Raw genomic sequence first — 7,500 nt, forward strand, 5'->3', positions numbered from 1 at the left:
TGTAGTCTAAACAGTAGAGATGTAGTCTAGACAGTAGATATGTAGTCTAAACAGTAGAGATGTAGTCTAGACAGTAGAAATGTAGTCTATACAGTAGAGATGTAGTCTAAACAGTAGAGATGTAGTCTATACAGTAGAGATGTAGTCTAAACAGTAGAGATGTAGTCTAGACAGTAGAGATGTAGTCTAGACAGTAGAGATGTAGTCTAAACAGTAGAGATTTAGTCTATACAGTAGAGATGTAGTCTAAACAGTAGAGATGTAGTCTATACAGTAGAGATGTAGTCTAGACAGTAGAGATGTAGTCTAAACAGTAGAGATGTAGTCTATACAGTAGAGATGTAGTCTAAACAGTAGAGATGTAGTCTAGACAGTAGAGATGTAGTCTATACAGTAGAGATGTAGTCTATACAGTAGAGATGTAGTCTAGACAGTAGAGATGTAGTCTAAACAGTAGAGATGTAGTCTATACAGTAGAGATGTAGTCTAAACAGTAGAGATGTAGTCTAGACAGTAGAGATGTAGTCTAGACAGTAGAGATGTAGTCTAAACAGTAGAGATGTAGTCTATACAGTAGAGTTATAGTCTAAACAATAGAGATGTAGTCTAGACAGTAGAGATGTAGTCTATACAGTAGAGATGTAGTCTATACAGTAGAGATGTAGTCTAAACAGTAGAGATGTAGTCTAGACAGTAGAGATGTAGTCTGAACAGTAGAGATGTAGTCTATACAGTAGAGATTTAGTCTAGACAGTAGAGATGTAGTCTATACTGTAGAGATGTAGTCTAAACAGTAGAGATGTAGTCTAAACAGTAGAGATGTAGTCTGAACAGTAGAGATGTAGTCTATACAGTAAAGATGTGGTCTATACAGTAGAGATGTAGTCTATACAGTAGAGATGTAGTCTATACAGTAGAGATGTAGTCTATACAGTAGAGATGTAGTCTAAACAGTAGAGATGTAGTCTAGACAGTAGAGATGTAGTCTAGACAGTAGAGATGTAGTCTAGACAGTAGAGATGTAGTCTAGACAGTAGAGATGTAGTCTAAACAGTAGAGATGTAGTCTAGACAGTAGAGATGTAGTCTAGACAGTAGAGATGTAGTCTGAACAGTAGAGATGTAGTCTATACAGTAGAGATGTAGTCTAGACAGTAGAGATGTAGTCTAGACAGTAGAGATGTAGTCTGAACAGTAGAGATGTAGTCTATACAGTAGAGATGTAGTCTAGACAGTAGAGATGTAGTCTATACTGTAGAGATGTAGTCTAAACAGTAGAGATGTAGTCTAAACAGTAGAGATGTAGTCTATACATTAGAGATGAATTCTAAACAGTAGAGATGTAGTCTATACAGTAGAGATGTAGTCTATACAGTAGAGATGTAGTCTATACTGTAAAGATGTAGTCTAGACAGTAGAGATGTAGTCTAAACAGTGGAGATGTAGTCTAGACAGTAGAGATGTAGTCTATACAGTAGAGATGTAGTCTAAACAGTAGAGATGTAGTCTGAACAGTAGAGGTGTAGTCTAGACAGTAGAGATGTAGTCTATACAGTAGAGATGTAGTCTATATAGTAGAGATGTAGTCTAAAAAATAGAGATGTAGTCAAAACAGTAGAGATGTAGTCTATACAGTAGAGATGTAGTCTGAACAGTAGAGATGTAGTCTATACTGTAGAGATGTAGTCTAAACAGTAGAGATGTAGTCTATACTGTAGAGATGTAGTCTAGACAGTAGAGATGTAGTCTATACTGTAGAGATGTAGTCTAGACAGTAGAGATGTAGTCTAGACAGTAGAGATGTCGTCTATACAGTAGAGATGTAGTCTAGACAGTAGAAATGTAGTCTATACAGTAGAGATGTAGTCTAAACAGTAGAGATGTAGTCTATACAGTAGAAATGTAGTCTAAACAGTAGAGATGTAGTCTAAACAGTAGAGATGTAGTCTAGACAGTAGAGATGTAGTCTATACAGTAGAAATGTAGTCTAAACAGTAGAGATGTAGTCTAAACAGTAGAGATGTAGTCTAGACAGTAGAGATGTAGTCTATACAGTATAGATGTAGTCTATACAGTAGAGATGTAGTCTAAACAGTAGAGATGTAGTCTAGACAGTAGAGATGTAGTCTGAACAGTAGAGATGTAGTCTATACAGTAGATATGTAGTCTAGACAGTAGAGATGTAGTCTATACTGTAGAGATGTAGTCTAAACAGTAGAGATGTAGTTTAAACAGTAGAGATGTAGTCTATACATTAGAGATGTAGTCTAAACAGTAGAGATGTAGTCTATACAGTAGAGATGTAGTCTATACAGTAGAGATGTAGTCTAAACAGTAGAGATGTAGTCTATACAGTAGAGATGTAGTCTAGACAGTAGAGATGTAGTCTAAACAGTAGAGATGTAGTCTAAACAGTAGAGATGTAGTCTAAACAGTAGAGATGTAGTCTAGACAGTAGAGATGTAGTCTAGACAGTAGAGATGTAGTCTAAACAGTAGAGATGTAGTCTAGACAGTAGAGATGTAGTCTAGACAGTAGAGATGTAGTCTAGACAGTAGAGATGTAGTCTAGACAGTAGAGATGTAGTCTAAACAGTAGAGATGTAGTCTAGACAGTAGAGATGTAGTCTAGACAGTAGAGATGTAGTCTGAACAGTAGAGATGTAGTCTATACAGTAGAGATGTAGTCTAGACAGTAGAGATGTAGTCTATACTGTAGAGATGTAGTCTAAACAGTAGAGATGTAGTCTAAACAGTAGAGATGTAGTCTATACATTAGAGATGAATTCTAAACAGTAGAGGTGTAGTCTAGACAGTAGAGATGTAGTCTATACAGTAGAGATGTAGTCTATATAGTAGAGATGTAGTCTAAAAAATAGAGATGTAGTCAAAACAGTAGAGATGTAGTCTATACAGTAGAGATGTAGTCTGAACAGTAGAGATGTAGTCTATACTGTAGAGATGTAGTCTAAACAGTAGAGATGTAGTCTATACAGTAGAGATGTAGTCTAGACAGTAGAGATGTAGTCTATACTGTAGAGATTTAGTCTAGACAGTAGAGATGTAGTCTAGACAGTAGAGATGTCGTCTATACAGTAGAGATGTAGTCTAGACAGTAGAAATGTAGTCTATACAGTAGAGATGTAGTCTAAACAGTAGAGATGTAGTCTATACAGTAGAAATGTAGTCTAAACAGTAGAGATGTAGTCTAAACAGTAGAGATGTAGTCTAGACAGTAGAGATGTAGTCTATACAGTATAGATGTAGTCTATACAGTAGAGATGTAGTCTAAACAGTAGAGATGTAGTCTAGACAGTAGAGATGTAGTCTGAACAGTAGAGATGTAGTCTATACAGTAGATATGTAGTCTAGACAGTAGAGATGTAGTCTATACTGTAGAGATGTAGTCTAAACAGTAGAGATGTAGTCTATACAGTAGAGATGTAGTCTAGACAGTAGAGATGTAGTCTAAACAGTAGAGATGTAGTCTATACAGTAGAGATGTAGTCTAAACAGTAGAGATGTAGTCTAGACAGTAGAGATGTAGTCTAGACAGTAGAGATGTAGTCTAAACAGTAGAGATGTAGTCTAGACAGTAGAGATGTAGTCTAGACAGTAGAGATGTAGTCTAGACAGTAGAGATGTAGTCTAGACAGTAGAGATGTAGTCTAAACAGTAGAGATGTAGTCTAGACAGTAGAGATGTAGTCTAGACAGTAGAGATGTAGTCTGAACAGTAGAGATGTAGTCTATACAGTAGAGATGTAGTCTAGACAGTAGAGATGTAGTCTATACTGTAGAGATGTAGTCTAAACAGTAGAGATGTAGTCTAAACAGTAGAGATGTAGTCTATACATTAGAGATGAATTCTAAACAGTAGAGATGTAGTCTATACAGTAGAGATGTAGTCTATACAGTAGAGATGTAGTCTATACTGTAAAGATGTAGTCTATACAGTAGAGATGTAGTCTAGACAGTAGAGATGTAGTCTAAACAGTGGAGATGTAGTCTAAACAGTAGAGATGTAGTCTATACAGTAGAGATGTAGTCTATACAGTAGAGATGTAGTCTAGACAGTAGAGATGTAGTCTATACAGTAGAGATGTAGTCTATACAGTAGAGATGTAGTCTAAACAGTAGAGATGTAGTCTATACAGTAGAGATGTAGTCTAAACAGTAGAGATGTAGTCTGAACAGTAGAGATGTAGTCTAGACAGTAGAGATGTAGTCTAAACAGTAGAGATGTAGTCTAGACAGTAGAGATGTAGTCTAGACAGTAGAGATATAGTCTATATGTTACAGTGAAGTTGCTATTATTGAAGTGGAATGTTTCAGGTTTCGTCCCAGTGCTGTGTGTTGTTATATCTCTACATCCCCCTCTCTAACTACCCTTATCCCTGTTATCTCTCCATTGCCCTCTCAAACTACCCTTCTCTCTGTTATCTCTACATCCCTCTCTCCATGTCTTTCTCTGTAACCACCCTTATCCCTGTTATCTCTCCACCCCCCTCTCTAACTACCCTTATCTCTACATCCCTCTCTCCATGTCTCTCTCTGTAACTACCCTTATCCCTGTTGTCTCTCCATCCCCCTCTCCATGTCTCTCTCTAACTTCTCTTCTGTCTCTCTTTCCCTCTCACCTTATCTCCTCACCTCCCTGTCACTCCTACACAGGTCCTTTGTTTATATTAGCATGTACTATATATCGCTACCTTTATCCATGTGCTTCTATTGAGTATGTCAGCTGCTTTACATTAGAGACATATAGATGTGTGGTGGGTGGAGAGAGTGGGTGTGAATATGCTAAAATATGCTAAACTGAGAAAAGGAATAGACAGCCATACCAACTCTGTCTTAATGAGATACATTAATAAGATGCAACAGAAACTGCAAGATGGAGGAATAGAATATTACAGTTGGGATACATGGATATGTTTTCACCAGGAAGGCTAATTAATTATAATGGGTTAGAAAACACACGTCAGGTATATTTGCACGTGTCAGCAATTATGTGAGATGAGCAAATAGAGTAGAATAATTCAGTGGAACACAGCTGTAGCTAACTGTGTAACATAGCTGACTATACACTGATGGACAAATCATTAGGAACACATAGACTGCCCAGGTGAATCCAAGTGAAAGCTTTGATCCCTTATTGATGTTAAATCCACTTCAATCCGTGTAGATGAAGGGGAGGAGGCAGGTTAAAGAAGGATTTTAAAGCTTTGAGATAAATGAGACATGGATTGTGTATGTGTGCCATTCAGAGGGGTGAAGGGGCAAGACAAAAGGTTTAAGTGCCTTTGAATAGGGTTTGGTAGTAGGTGCCTGGCGCACTGGTTTGAGTGTGTCAAGAACTGCAACGCTGCTGGGTTTTTCAAGCTCAACAGTTTCCAGTGTGTATCAAGAACGGTCCACCACCCAAAGGACATCCAGCTAACTTGACACAACTGTGGGAAGCATTGGAGTCAACATGGGCCAGCATCCCTGTAGAACCTTCCGGTCCATGCCCTGACGAATTGAGGCTGTTCTGAGGGCAAAAGGCGGTGTAGCTCAATATTAGGTAGGTGTTCCTAATGTTTTGTAAACTCAGTATATCTGTTTGTGTTGACTGCAAATATTTGCAGTCGTCCAACAATCCAGTAAGCAAACATGTTCACTTAGACATGGGCCTGATAAGAACATGTTCACTTAGACATGGGCCTGATAAGAACATGTTCACTTAGACATGGGCCTGATAAGAACATGTTCACTTAGACATGGGCCTGATAAGAACATGTTCACTTAGACATGGGCCTGATAAGAACATGTTCACTTAGACATGGGCCTGATAAGAACATGTTCACTTAGAAATGGGCCTGATAAGAACATGTTCACTTAGACATGGGCCTGATAAGAACACGTTCACTTAGACATGAGCCTGATAAGAACATGTTCACTTAGACATGAGCCTGATAAGAACATGTTCACTTAGACATGGGCCTGATAAGAACATGTTCACTTAGACATGGGCATGATAAGAACACGTTCACTTAGACATGGGCCTGATAAGAACACGTTCACTTAGACATGGGCATGATAAGAACACGTTCACTTAGACATGGGCCTGATAAGAACACGTTCACTTAGACATGGGCCTGATAAGAACACGTTCACTTAGACATGGGCCTGATAAGAACACGTTCACTTAGACATGGGCCTGATAAGAACATGTTCACTTAGACATGGGCCTGATAAGAACATGTTCACTTAGACATGGGCCTGATAAGAACACGTTCACTTAGACATGGGCCTGATAAGAACATGTTCACTTAGACATGGGCATGATAAGAACACGTTCACTTAGACATGGGCATGATAAGAACACGTTCACTTAGACATGGGCCTGATAAGAACACGTTCACTTAGACATGGGCCTGATAAGAACACGTTCACTTAGACATGGGCCTGATAAGAACATGTTCACTTAGACATTGGCCTGATAAGAACACGTTCACTTAGACATGGGCCTGATAAGAACACGTTCACTTAGACATGGGCCTGATAAGAACACGTTCACTTAGACATGGGCATGATAAGAACACGTTCACTTAGACATGGGCCTGATAAGAACATGTTCACTTAGACATGGGCCTGATAAGAACACGTTCACTTAGACATGGGCATGATACGAACATGTTCACTTAGACATGGGCCTGATAAGATAAGTCATGATGAATAACATCATGTAAACTATCTCAATGGGACTGGATAAGTCATGGTGAATAACATCATGTAAACTATCTCAATGGGACTGGATAAGTCATGATGAATAACATCATGTAAACTATCTCAATGGGACTGGATAAGTCATGATGAATAACATCATGTAAACTATCTCAATGGGACTGGATAAGTCATGGTGAATAACATCATGTAAACTATCTCAATGGGACTGGATAAGTCATGGTGAATAACAGAATGTAAACTATCTCAATGGGACTGGATAAGTCATGATGAATAACATCATGTAAACTATCTCAATGGGACTGGATAAGTCATGATGAATAACATCATGTAAACTATCTCAATGGGACTGGATAAGTCATGATGAATAACATCATGTAAACTATCTCAATGGGACTGGATAAGTCATGATGAATAACATCATGTAAACTATCTCAATGGGACTGGATAAGTCATGATGAATAACATCATGTAAACTATCTCAATGGGACTGGATAAGTCATGATGAATAACATCATGTAAACTATCTCAATGGGACTGGATAAGTCATGATGAATAACATCATGTAAACTATCTCAATGGGACTGGATAAGTCATGATGAATAACATCATGTAAACTATCTCAATGGGACTGGATAAGTCATGATGAATAACATCATATGTAAACTATCTCAATGGGACTGGATAAGTCATGATGAATAACAAAATGCCCATGTTGACATGTTTAACACTTATGGGGAAACAATGACTTGGGACCTCAGCCCTTCCACTGTCCTC

Source organism: Salvelinus namaycush, unplaced genomic scaffold, assembly GCF_016432855.1.
Source record: "Salvelinus namaycush isolate Seneca unplaced genomic scaffold, SaNama_1.0 Scaffold255, whole genome shotgun sequence".
Classification (NCBI taxonomy): Eukaryota; Metazoa; Chordata; class Actinopteri; order Salmoniformes; family Salmonidae; genus Salvelinus; species Salvelinus namaycush.